The 14901-nt window shown below is 33.9% G+C and overlaps 1 protein-coding gene across 3 annotated transcripts in view; it reads right to left on the bottom strand.

The window, feature by feature from the left end:
* Positions 1–12269, bottom strand: part of LOC150093204 (monocarboxylate transporter 9-like) — a 66484-nt gene extending 54215 nt beyond the window's left edge. For all 3 annotated transcript variants that reach the window (XM_090413289.1, XM_090413291.1, XM_090413290.1), the window contains exon 1: positions 12110–12269. The gene's annotated coding sequence lies outside the window, so the exon portion shown is untranslated. The remainder of the gene's footprint in view (positions 1–12109) is intronic.
* Positions 12270–14901: the final 2632 nt, after the last annotated feature.

Raw genomic sequence — 14901 nt, forward strand, 5'->3', positions numbered from 1 at the left:
CGGTTCGATTCCCGTGCATGACGTGAGAAACCTTTATCTGGTCTCTTTCAACCAAAGGTGAATTAGCTGGTCTCATACGGGATATTTTCACCGGAAACTAGGGATTTTCGTCCCACAGAACAGGCAAACTAACCCCGTGAACACATGGATTTACAGCCATAGTGTTCACAGCCATTCCTCCTTCCTGATTCATCAGCTATATGCCGGTCCCAATCCCAGATAAAATGGTAACTACTCTGTAAAATCTCACCAGAAACACTTTGTGGCAAGAACAGCCTACAAAGTTACCAAGAGTTGGGCAACTGAATGGTTAAATCATCATCAACACCTTTTATTCCCCAAAGGGAGTAGACGAGCCCGTCTATTCTCAACTCTTTTCGATATTAGAAAAGAATCCAATATCTACTCGTAACAGTAGATATTGAGCCAGCTACACAGATAGCTGGGCCAAATAGTCCATAACCTAACTCTCTAACTATTATTGTCTGAAATAGTGTGTTCTAAGGTCGATTTTCTTGAATTGCGGGATTAAAAACCCTGAGTTTCTGGGAGAAAAACCTTACATACCCGTGAGATCAACTAACTCGGGAACTGGTCGAAGAATGACTTAAAAAAAGTTCCTTTCGCTTGCGACTAGAACCGAACTTAAAACTTTCTTTGAGCGGCCTAGCGCTATAGATGCAAATTCCATTTGCATTCATACGACTATACAGGCATTTAATAGCAGTTCTTTGGTATTAATGACTGCATATTCTAAAACATTTAATATCCTCTAAAACATTTAGAGGATTATCAATAGGAATGATAAAGCTGGTACTTTTGAGAAGGGGTGCTTATGATGTTAGATTTTTGCAAACGATGGCAATGACACCCAGAATATGTTCAAGTGCATTGGCTTTCTGTGTGCTGGGAAAGTTATCTTCAGAAGGATTTCTTTGAACTAGAATTTCTTTGTGGGCCAAGGATCTCTCTTAGACCGAACGTGATCTTTTCATGGTCTCACACTGGGAAATGAATGTCACCTACATCGAAAGACATCAAATACCAATGCCACAATAGGACAATCAATCTTTTGATAACCAAGTGGAGATGTTATTCTCTAGGTTACCAAGAGTAGTAAATTAAAAAATAAAAATAAAATGTGCATAACTAATTATATTTTTTACTACGGTTGTTGTTATTACATAAACACAACTCCTATCGCTTGTCCGGAGAAATTTTCAAAAATTCACTCACAGTAAGAATCCTACCACTGCAAAATCAGTGCCTTCATCTCTATGCAGTCGACATTGCTATATCAGTATAAAAACGTTTATTTTTTTTGTGTACTTTTCTCCTACCTTTGATATACAGTATATATACTCGTCCTCTTCTTTCAAATCCATTAATCTCTGCTCTTTGGAACAGTCTTTTTACACCATTTTCTCCAAGGACTACAAACTTCAGTAGTTCCACAAACACAGTTTTTTTTTTACTTTCTCCTTAATCTCTTGCTCCACACAGCCGTTAAAAATAATATCAAGAACTTTTTTGCCATTATTGATAAGTTGCGCTGATTTCATCAGTGCAATGCTTTTTTAATTTTGGATATCATCAGGGTGGCTACTAGACACAGAGATCAAAAATAGTATATGGAGGAGTAGAATCCAGGCGAAAGTAGGTGACTATTGGTGGACCACGGGACTCTGTGCTTAGACCACTGCTGTGCAATTTGTACATAAATTATACAGGAAATAATTTTGAGGAAGATTTTCAGTTGTTTGTTTATGATGCAAAGTTGGGTACGCTAATAGTTACTCAAGGCGATGTAGAGAGCTTGTAGGATGATTTGAATAGGCTGACGCTATGGACAAAATATAATGGATGTCAACTTAATATGGAAAAGTGTAAACTTATGCATTTTGGGATACAAAGATTACAAGATGTGTACCACATTGAGGGAACTGTACTCCAGGACTCTGATAAAACCAAGGATCTGGGGATATTAGTAGATAGAAAGCAACTTTAGAGGGCGTATTGCTAAAGTTGCCAGGATAGCTAAAGGATTACTTGGTTATTGAAGAACACGCTAACAAGCAGAGATAAGAGAATTATCGTTCTGCTTTATATAAGCATTGATACCACTACATCTGGATTACGTGCTCAGGCCTGCTCATCTTGGTTTCCTGGAGATGAGGAAGTGGTGGAGAGGATCCAGAGGCAAGTAACCAAGATGGTGAGTGGTCTGTGAAATGCTCGCTATGAGGAGAGATTGAAGTCCTGTAGATTGCAAAAGTTGATTGATAGGCAGATAGAAACATTTAAGTTACTTAAAGGATTTTATATGACTGATGCAGGGAAAATGTTTCAGCACTTGGCTAGAGGGAACAGGACAAGAGATCATCTCTGGATAGGTAAGAGCGTAGTTAGCAAGGGCACGAGGACCAGATTTTTCGCTTCGAGAGTGGTGAATGAATAGAATGGATCACCTGATGAGTGCTTTGTATGTTAATTGTTTCAAGGAGAGGTATGAATAGATATCGTGTTGATAATGTTGGTCTCCTACGATTAGTCTTAGGACTCTCCATGGAGGTGCCCGTGCAATAACAATAATAATAAATATAAAAATTTCACTGCTAAAATCATAATAATATTTGTCACGTTTATTTGCAAGATTTTCTTATTATTGCAGTTACAATTTTGTTTCAATGCTCTTTGAGCTTTATTACGATTTGAAATTATTAGATATGCTGAGTTTGATGGCAGACAATAATTTGAAAGCGTAATAATAACTTAATCGTTATTGTCTGCCATATTTAAAAGAACTTGGCATAACTAGCAATTTCAAAACACAAAGCTTAGGAAGAAAACAATTTTTAAATTACAAACTTTTTTAATATAAGAATAAGTTTGTTATTTAATGTAGCATTAAAATTAAAGCTATTAGTCACTTGATGACTTCATGTAATATTTTTTTACTGTAATTTGCAAAGTATAAAAAATTTTCTTGTCCCAAGATATTCTGAATATTTTAAGCAGTGCTTTCTCTTCCCTGAATTTTCTCATTCATACAAGAAAAAAAAAAAAAAAAAAGACCTTGCTTCGACTTGTTTACGGCAGTTTTAGTGTTAATGGTGCATTGGCGTTATTACCGTGACAATAGTCTTCAGCTCTGCTGAGTGCATGAAGAGGAAGTATTATTGCATCAGATTTCCTGTAAGGCTTCCCTTTACCGAAGTTGAATCTGCATAATGACCCGGAAGTTACGTATAATTCACTGGAGCACACATAACTTGATGGCATAGTTTACAAAGCTCACTGGATTTCATTAAGCAATCTATAGATATTTAATTTTTTCATAATGAACATGGCTCTTGAATAATAAATTTCCGAAAAATTCGTCCAGTAGTTCAGGTTGTGATGCCATATTCACCGCATAAGGTTTTTGTTGTTGTACTAATCGATAAAAACATTTCAAAGCATATATACAAAATACGAAGCAAACAAAAGTATATGACTGTGAGAGAAACTGTCTCTCTTCCCGGCATTGTTTAATTGCAAAAGTAGGCTATTTTCACTGTGCTTCCCTATATTTTATATTCGGGATTTATTATATAAATACCGTCGAATTCGTGAATTAAATTTACCGAAATTAAAAATTAGTATATTTATTTAAAATTATTTTAAAATCCTATTTCCCAAGTGAGCAAACTCGACTTACTTGTCTGTTTGCTCACTTGGGAAATAGGATTTAAAACCAAGTTTATATAAAATTACTTGGTATCTTGAAGAAAAAAAAAAAAAAAAAATATATATATATATATATATATACACACACACACACGCACACTATATAGTAACTTGGTTGTAACTGGATAATACTTAAAGCTAGTTTTAAAGCATAAAACTTAAGCTTTTGAATATTCAAATCATATGTGGCACTTGCTAACAAGTTTTGGCATGAATAAATGCAGCTTTTCTGCCTACTATGTGGGGGATTGTGGCAAGCTCGGTCTAACTCTTTTAGTAGACAACAAGAATTTCACACCTTCCCCCCGAAACGCACACTCAAGGTTATGTTGTTCATGTTTTTAGACTAAAGAGTTTTCTGATATTAAGTTTGGCAAAATTTTCCATGGTTAAGTTAAAGACTTAAGTGTGCCCGCATTTTTTCTCTCTTCCTCATACACGGACATGCAATTTATTATTTTTCAGAATTCTGTTTCGCAGTTAGTTGATTGCATAACAGCATAATATACATAAGTGAAAAGGCAACATTATGCTGTTATGTAATGCATTACTCTTCATTACCATATTACATAATGGTACTGTTATCTACTGTATTTATGTGACACAATTCCAATTGTATACATACGTAAAATAGTAAACCAAAAAGTGAGGACGGGCAGTTGCCTGCCAAACTATATAGTAATATATATGTGTGCTTGCCTGATGATACCTCACTTTGACATATGTTACGTATAGTTTCTAATTACATGCATTGTGCGTAATGTTTAGCGCTTTGAATATTGTAACTGTATGATGTTTAATGTTTAGAATTAATCTAGGCCAAGAACAGATATTAGTTATATTTGTTCTTTGCCTGGGTTAGTTATTCTAACCAAGTAATAATTATGCCGAAATGTTTGCTAATGTTAATGGGAGGTTTAGGGATTATTATACTACTACTCAGAGCCTTTTATTTGTCTCCCATGTAGACGATGACTTGAGGAACCACCATTTCAATCAAAAGGGGGTTACGGGTCTCATACGGCGGTGGTGGATTTATTCCGGAAATTCAGGGTTTTTCGTCTCTCAAAAAAATGCTTAGGTTCGAACTCATGTAGGATGTGAATAACCTTTTGTAATGACTTTTCAATTGCATATGAGTTCTAATTCCAATTACTCACCTTCGTTATAGTTAAGACTTATTCTATAGATCGCTAGAGTCCATCAAGTGATTTTTTTATCAGTTTTTTTTTACCAATTTTGGATTGCCATTAGAGGTTTTCAGTGAATATGATTATATATTAGAATGAACCATTGTAAAAAGTTAATCCAAAGTGCTCTAGAAGTTTTAGAGACACATATATACATACAGATCAAACATTTATTCTTATATAGATAGCCGGCGCCATTGTCTCTTTTGGGGTCGCTTCATTCTGTGCACAGGCTACCACAAGTACTATCGTGTGTTAAATACTGTGATGGCCGTGGGGCGATCGACGTGGCGTGCATTGAGACGCTTTCTTCAGAGAGCTAGGCTGGCTTTTGACGTCCTTACATTTGGCAACTAACGTTATAAAAAAATTGCCTAAATTTGTACCCAAGGTAAACAGATCGAATCATATATTCCAGAATTGTTGCCATTAATGCCATGCTAGCTTGCTCTGTTCTATTTCTTGAGAAAACATGATGGGGGGGGGGGGGGGATTGACCGACTTAGCACGAACTGTTGCTATGGGGTAGGTCTAACTGGAACCACGGTTATCAACAGTTTTCATTAGCAGAGAGAATAAGCAAAGCAAACTTTCTTTGATCGAGGTGCTCTGTATACGTGCGTCAAGAAATACCAGAGTGATAAATTCGGTGCTTATCTTTTATTAACAAAGCCTGATAATGCTAATGTACTTCCGGTATATTCCGAAGAACACCCAGTTCTGCAGAATTTACCTCCCAGTTCTTCTATCAGCTCATACTTATTCGTGTCTTAAAAAATAAATAAAATAAAAACCCTTACTCCTTGCAGTGCCTTTTTTACCAACTTTCCAGAATTTGAGCGGATATCAAGAGATTTATTAACAAGAAAATCGCACATTAACTAATAAATTTATACAAATATTTCTCTACTAGAATCCGGAAACATCATCGCCGCATTTTTTTACATACCAATCCCATCTGCGATAACAGGCAAACCGACAATATATTAGTGTCACCGGTGGTGCAGGGAACAAGTAATTCAAGAACTCGGATCTAGAGAACAAACATGGTACTTTTTTTTTTTTTTTATCAAACTATTTCAGCTCTCCAAATAAGCAGAGTGGTGGTCAAAATTGGGGGGATGAAAATCATCTACTACCCGAAAACATTCACAGCCATTCATCAACAGTGGGAGATTCGAACTTACACCCTCCAGGTGAGCAAAGTATCTTCTCGAACAACCAGGCCAAGGATGCAATATATTACCAGTTGAACCCAAATATCAGCAGAAGTATTAGCAACAATTAGCTGCCAATTCCAGGGCAGCGTCGAACGCTAGAGGGAACTGAAGACATATATATTATAAATATGAATTTAATAGTTTAAGACAAATATGAAACAATTACGTTTACAAGCCACGGCAATTATTTCCCAAAAGGTTTGACAAATGAAGTCAAGAGGGTTTCTGTCAAAATATGTACAGTGCCGCATGGCTTTACTGCTTTCTTTACGCAATTTGTTCAAATTTGAATCCGGTTCTATGCAAAACTTTCGCATTACGTCTTTAAATCATATGACTGTGATCATGTTCATCAGAGCTGGACTTTCTTGGTTAGAGGAAACGAAGGTAGTCTTACTGTTCAGAAATACATCTTATTTTCTGAAATACGAAATGTTTCGTATGGATCGAAAAAAAAAGAAAAGAAAAGAAAAGGCCATTGTTTACGACATTGAACATATTAAAAATATCATCTTTTCAAGGTACATTTTTTGTATTGCACGCCAAGGGTATTTGCTGCCCGGGTGCAAACTTTTATCGGCTGCCTCTAATACTGCATTGTATAATCCAAGTTAGATATTAGCTACATAAAATGCCGCCCTATCAATGTTGCCTCCCGGGTGCGGTGCACCTTTTCACTCTCGGGTTGGTGCGGCCCTGGTATTTGAGATCTCTCCTGTTTCTCTCTCGAATTTGCTTTCCAACCCGGAAAAGCAAAATCTTCTGAGTAGGCTTCAAGTAGAGATTACAAGAAAAATGAAAGTAACTGCAAAACAATAAATATTTTTTGATATTCGGTTCCTTAAAGGAAATGCTGATTCCATTTCTCTCCTAATTTTTACAAAATGGAACATTACAGAAAATGAATCTCATATTAAAATGTCTTCATTCCAAAATGGAATGGAGGTAGGAGACACCCTTTTCCAATCGGAGGAGTGAGTATAGTGGGTGTCTAGGAAAAGCATTATGCAATATCCCAAATGTAAACTGGTGGCCAAAGGGTAACGGTGTGGAGCACTTTTTCCTGATATGGATTCGAACGTTTGGTCTTAGTGCCTAGAAGAATGCCGATGGATATGCATCACTTCTGTATATCGCAATACTTCGTACATTGTGGCAGTTTCAATACAGAAATGCATTTATTAATATGACAAACTGGAACATCGTTTGCAGCCACACTCGTTCGTTCGACAATGGTAGGAAGAATGGCCCAAATACTTAACCTGCAGCGCGTTAAATGGGCTGCAAGTTGGACGTGCTGAGAATAAGAAGAAAAAGTTACAGAAATCCTTGCAAATAGGATAATTCACTCACACATTGGATGATGATCTTTTTCTGAATTTTGATGTTCGTTTTAAAGCATATTATAGAAGATGTAACTTAATGATTTTGGTCGACCATAAGGTTCATTACAACACTTTCCAAAAAACCTTTTGCACTGGCTTTATATGAACTAAAATTGAATTCGCTCTTCCTTTTGTGACATACATAGAGTCACTTTCAATATAGAGGCCATTCACTATAATTGACAGGAGATTCATTGTTCGGTTGTACGGTGAATGAACAAGAGTTAAAAAAAAAAAAAAGTCATTTGAATAAGCAACCGTACCATCAGAACTGTGACATGCGCAGTTACAACCTAAAGACTAATCACAGTTGTGCAGTAAAGGATGATTCACGGAAATTCCGAAATGCCTTTGAGTATCGTTAATACTAAAATGAGTTTCCGTAGCTAAGTTGGTTTCGATGGAGCTCTTTATCAGGTTTTTCAGTCCTAATAAAGATCCCTGATATTCAATCTCCTGGGAGATGACACGTGACAATGCTAAAACAAAATGCTAATCCATTAAACGGACGCTGTTCGCGTAGTGGGTGAAGTATCCTATTATCTTTTTACTAATGTTCAGTTTCTATTGTGTAGAATCATCGCATATATCAGTGTCGTAACTACGAGCCTATACAACTCGGTCCTCTTCCTCTGATCATCTTGCACTGCAGGATGTTTGTATACCAAAGGGAGTATATCGAATGCCAATCACCATTTGCAATTATCCCATTTTACAATGGTTTCCACTCGTCCCTCTTGCGGCGACAAATGGAATATCTGTAACGAGGTGAGAATGTACTATTTTAAAAAGGATTATCCTTAAATGATATCACACTTCGGGGATTGGATATTGCGACATTTTGTGACGAAGGTCATTGCTTGCGAAATGATTTCCAATCATACAATAAGTCAAATCATTTTCTCTTTATTTTATAATACAACCGCAAGCTTGCGACTGTTTCCGAAGACGGTAGAAACACTACTACATTTTGTACAACATTTTTCTGTTTCCCAATTTTTTCTCCTTTCAAAAAAAAAAAAAAAAAAAAAAAAAAAAAAAAAAAAAAAAAAAACTTGTTTTCCCCTTCCCCAACACGATAAATAAAAGATTGTGCTTGATCCCCGCTGTTAAGGTCATTTTAAATAAAGGAACGTTGGCGGAACCTTTGATTATAGATAGGTTGACCATTGCTTCTATAACACAAAAATGCCACTGGACTTATGATCAGATCATGTAGATCAGGCAAACATTTAAGTATCAAAAGAATGAATATACGTATTAGTTATAAGGGGATTAATTATTCACAAGCTAAGAACCACTGTTTATCCGGGATTGTAACTGATTATTTTCTTGTATGATTTAATTCAACTTTTTTTTTTTTTATTGCAGAACCCATATTGCCATGGAAACGAATACAACATTCATTACATTACATTTATCGTGATAAACGAAACAACGCTATATATTTATATGGTTATACGTGTGCAGGAAAGGGGGGGGGGGGAGATTAGTATTAAATGCAATGCAAGGATGCAAAAATAACAAAACATCGACGTCGGAATACAAACAGCCGATCCTTAAAAATGGACTTTATAGTCTCACACAACAACCATTCTCAATAAAACTAAAGCTTACAACATGCGTCTTATTTACATCATTAGTAAATAAAACAGAACGCTTATTGTAATCTTGAAAAAAATTTGAAATTATGAAATTACAATTTCAGAATGAGCAATAGAATTATTTAAATTATTATTAAATGATCATTTTCCATTTCCAAGCATTATGGTAAAAGTACTAATGTTAAATGTCATGAATCCTTCAATTCCCTTATATCAGCCTCCATGTCATAAAATATTTTTTTTTTCGAAAAGGTATTTCATAATTCTGCATCATCATTTCAAGAAATATGTAAAAACATTATATAATGAAATAAATTTATATACAGTATATTGAATCAAACATCTCTAATTGGACATTAAAAATAAATGTATGGCACTAAGTATTCACATGCATAATATACCACACGTGTTCGCGCATTCTTACATAATACTTAAAGGATGGAAGAATGCTATATTACAACTTCTCTCCATTTCCAACAAATAAAGGCCATTACAAAAAAAAAAAAAAAAAAAAGAGGAGAAAAAAAAGTTAAGTGTAAAATAGGAAAATCGCCTATTTAATAGGAGGATAGTTTTCATTTTATTTTTTAATAATACGAAGCGCCAGATGAGGGTATATTTATACCTCTTAGGATGCAATTCTTGCTGAATTTGTGTAAATGTTAAGGAAATTCAGGGGAAGTAGATAGAATTACTGAAATTGGTCTGTAATATGACATGCAAAATTGGCACGAACTCGTAAAGCGAATGATGTAATCTACTTCTTGCTCTTCATCAGCCAAAAAAAAAAAAAAAAAAAAATACACTTGCTGTTAAAAATAACTTCCCCACCCCTCGCAAATTAAACTTCATTTAATCATTCTAGTCTACTTTTGCAGCATTTAATAACAAAAAAAATTGTAGGATGTATATTGATGAAATTATAGTTATTATTATTATTTAAGAAAAGGTATTCATTTAAAAATATATATGTAATTGTTTAACACTTGTGAAAACCTTATGAGAATTGCATCAGCCTCCGGCATTGAACCCATTTTGACAGTCGGTTGTCTAGGCTTACGATGGTCTCATTTTGTGCATGCGCATTTTGCTCATCTTTTGCGGATAGTTTCGCATATATTCAAACTCTCCCTTTCATTTAAAAAAAAAACAAAAAAAAAACGAATACCTACAAAGAGACTAATAGATTTCCAATGAATAGAAACCTAAGAATCTAAGATTATTTTATATATAACAAACGAGATGTGTGTGTGGGGGGAGGGGGTTAGGTACGTACTATGCCAAGAAACACGGAGCCATTGAACGGTGGTTTGACTCACCACTTTCCCGTACTATCAGATAACAAATGACAGAGCTTAAGAACCATCCGGGTAGTAGCCCTAAAGAGGAGAGGAAATTGCTGAACAGTTATTAAATATTTCACACTATTCTTTGTACGGTATAAAAAAACTTTTACTTATAATTCTTCTCCCTACTCGAAATATTTTGGCTGATATCGTATTGTGTGGCAATAAATGAATGATTTATACTGCTCACTTATTCCGAATTCATCGTAAGCTCTTTATACTTATTTTTATTACGCAATTTACTAACAGCTATTAACGAAGTGTTACATAATAAAACCACCAGAAACATCCTGCAAATTTATTAAAATTATGCAACTTAGGAGCAGCCAGGATTAATTTGAGAATTGTGGAAGAGGACAAATCTGCGGTGCTGAAATAGTATATATTGGAATACGAAGGATGATTTGCAAAAGCTGTTTTTTTTTTTTTAATCTAAAATATTATATCGATAATATTGTACCGCTCAAGCTTTTCTGTTTCCTCTTGTTGTACTATTATATCGTATATCCCTAACCCTCGATTACGGTTATTTCCAAAAGTTTGTTATTGCGAATAGCAGTGCACTGGTACAATATGTTTTGTTATTAGATTATACCATTTTGCAAATTAATTTCAGTAACGCGGAATTGTCTATTAATATTGGATTGAATATAAATAAATCAATATGTATTTAATTAGTTTTAATAATTGTAAATAAAATGCATACAATTTAATAAAAAAACTAATCGTGCATTGACTTTATATTGTATATTTGTATTTAAAAATATTAACGAATTTTTTGTCTTAGTATAATGCCGCGCTTTTAATTTCAATTTACATAATTAGTTTGCCATTTACGCAGACAAACAGCAAGCTATATATTAAATTAAGAACATATCCAAGATTATTTGCCCCAATTGTTGAATCCAAGATTTTTTACGTTTGCGATATTGATTGATGTTTCGTGTAATATCTAATTTTCTGCTCTTCAGATATAGCTTTGGAACTTTTAAGGATTTAAGAAAAGCGCTGTAGCAAGTGAATGCCAACTGTACCCTTTCCTACACCCAGAATATGCACCTGGGGTAAATGAATGCGTTCTCTCTGTCCACCGATCTCAGTGACAGGGAACTTCCGGATAGCACTAATTCTAAAAAGAGTATTTACTAAGTTTTATATTACTATTGTAATTTAATATTACTAGTTATAATGCAATACAACATAGTGCTCTATGAATATTCCTAAGCTTCGTGAAGTAAAAAATAAATAAATAAATAAATATATATATATATATATATATATATATATATTATTACAAAAATGGGTGGTGTTAAAGAACATCTAATAATTTTATTCTATTTCTTATCTTCCAAGGCAGCAAACAGAACAAAATGAATAAGTGTATACATTAATATTCGCGTTCCGAAATTTATTCAGCGTCTTAAAAATCAACCTAACAAAATAAACTCCTTGTACATAATAAAGGAAAGTATATTAACCCTGCGATTGTGGCTTTCTTGTCAGAACTCTGAGACTGACAAGGAAAATACCCCTACTGGCATTGTTATAACAAAATTATTATAATAGTACATTGAGGACAAACAATTTACTGATAATATGATAAAATAAAATTATAAACCATGAAATGAGTATTACCTTTTTATCAGACAAGCTCAGTGCTTCTATACTAACTACGTTGACAAAGAAGACAAGGATGCCATGCTCCTCAGCTGATGTTAGGGCATGAAGAATAGCTTCAGCTGGTTCTCGCCTCCCGCCCTCTCTCGCGAGAACTTTCGAGAATGAAAGGCCACAAACAGTGACTACCTGCCGGTTGCTAGGGTAATAAGGCATAAATTGTGTCTGAGATAGTTGGGCACTGGAACTTTTGGCCGATGATTTTGATTTTACTCTGTGCGAATGTTTTTTTTTTTTTGTTGTTGTTGTTGTGTTAGTCCTCATTTAGCAAGATTTATAAGACCTACTTACACAAGTTTTATTCGAATTGGAGGAAAGCAACACGCAAAAGTTTTGTCAAGTTAGTCATAATAACGCTGCTTACCCGCCCACAGATATCTTTTGAAGAAAACGAGACGACGTGTTTGCAAAAGGAATAAGCATTGCGATCTAATCGGTCTTCTGGAAGTTCCGAAAATAGAAATATATGCTACGCATAGTTTGTATATAAACTGGCAGACATTGCCCACAGAAGATCCGGCATTGCATTGCGAAAAAAAAAGTTTTATATTTATGTTATCACATATAAAATGTTTAATAAATAACTCTGGAATTGTGTATTTAAGTATTTTTCTAGATAAATTTTAGTGCACCATTTTTATAAAAATAATTCTTAGATTTCTAATAAGATACATTAGGAATAATATATTTGTCAGAAGAAGAAGAAAACTATTTTCTGCATTATATGTACTCAAGTTTTGCTGCTAATAATATTACGTAACAAAATGTACCATAAGTTAAAGATGTAGGTTTTTTTTTTTCCCTAAAGGATTTATAATGCATACATTTGTAGTTCAAATAATTTCGTTTAAGGTTATATCTAAAATTATTAATGTTATAAGTATATTGTTATTATAATATGTAGAGAAATTGGTTTAACTATTTATCTTCATTTGAATGTGAATGCAAACCAAACTCATTTGATTTGTTTACTACAGTATCCTACATTATTGTTATATATGTTGTTTAGTAAGAACAGAATTTTGTTTGATTCCTGTCATGATGTGAGGAATCATAAGGGCCTTTTCAATTCAAGGCAAGTTAAATATTGTCATATGATGATAACCGAGTTATTCTTCTTACAAAACAGGCAAACTAGCCAGCATCCGCGATGAGTCCACGGACTCCTTGGAGGTGTCACTAATAATAATAATAATAAACACACAATTAACAGGCAAAAACAAGTTCAGTGGGCTGATTATATAGTGTATGGTGAGGTGGCCTCCTACAATGAGTTCAGGGATTCATATATAATAATAACAATATGTGTGCAGAAAATTTAAAATTAAATATACAAGTTTATAAATTTCTTTAAAATTATATCTGAGATTATTATATGTATATTGTCATTATAATATTAGTGTAGAAATAGATTTAACTATTTATCTTCATTTGAATATGGATGAAAACAAAACTCATTTGATTTGTTTACTACAATATCCTCCATTATTGTTATATATGTTGTTTACGAATTGAACTGGTTTCAGTAACAACACTTATAACCGTTTGTATTAGTAAGGGAACGATAATTTATTAATTATTCTGGGGGATGGGAATTTATGAATTAGTGTCAAATTCAGAGTGGTTTAAAACATTCTTTCAAGAAAATTACATGGAATTGAGCTGACTCGTTGAACATGCCAATGTCTATATATATAGTTAAGGAGAAAGAGCTTTGTGCGTAGGTGTAATTTATATACACATAGACAGGAATCACTGCATTATCTCATTATATCATCATTACTTCAGTTAACCAATCCTTGAATGGGTGGTCATCTTACACCTGGAACAGCACTTTGTATATTTAGTTACATAGAAAATGAACCTAGGTAACCTAGAAAGTTTTTAGAACCAATTATTACCAATTTTTTTGCAATTTTTTTTTAAGTTGTAAAATGTAATGATTGTCCAGTTGGTTTATACAATATAGTAATAAACCATAAGATCCATGAAGTCTGTATACTGATTGTAACAAAATGCAATAGTTTAAATTAAAATTAAGGGGGGAGGGGGTAAGACCCCAAATATGGAATTTTTCCTTAACTTCTTATGGGAGTCTCTCTAACTTATGTGTGCAAACATGAGCATCACACATGAGATCATACTTGACATATGTTGAACATAGTTTGGTATTTCCTGGACATTTCACTAAGCTACATGCAAATAAGACAGAATATTTTGATCTGAATACAAAGTAAGTTGAAATATAATACATTTGCAATATACAATTGGGTTTTTAGTGTAACAGTAATTGCATCATCAGCTTTTTTTTTTTTTTTTTACTTAGATAAAGTGAAAATGTTTTCACGATTGTAGTGTTTACCTTCTTTAAATTTTGATTTCTGCCATTTACATATTTTTAAAAAAATATACAAAAGGAAATCTATCAACTTTTTGAAAAATTTCCTAGCCTCCATAGCTCAGTTGGTATTGACTATGCCCTTTAGTTGGAAAGACCTGGGTTTGAATTCCATCTAAGAAGCGAAGAACTTTTATCAGGACTTTTCAATTGAAGGTTGGTTCACCAATCTCATGCAAAAGTAGCAGGATTTTTTCTCCTGGAAACACTGATTTTTCATCCTTCAGCACAGGCAAATTGGCCAGAAGGATACACAATATATATATATATATATACACACATAAGAAACTACTGGAATAAGGATTAATCAACACATGGTAAAGTGTGGATCTCCACACACAAGCATATATCA

Source organism: Typopeltis vanoorti, chromosome 24 (assembly GCF_054136105.1).
Source record: "Typopeltis vanoorti isolate ZY-2024b chromosome 24, IOZ_Tvanoo_1.0, whole genome shotgun sequence".
Taxonomy (NCBI): Eukaryota; Metazoa; Arthropoda; class Arachnida; order Uropygi; family Thelyphonidae; genus Typopeltis; species Typopeltis vanoorti.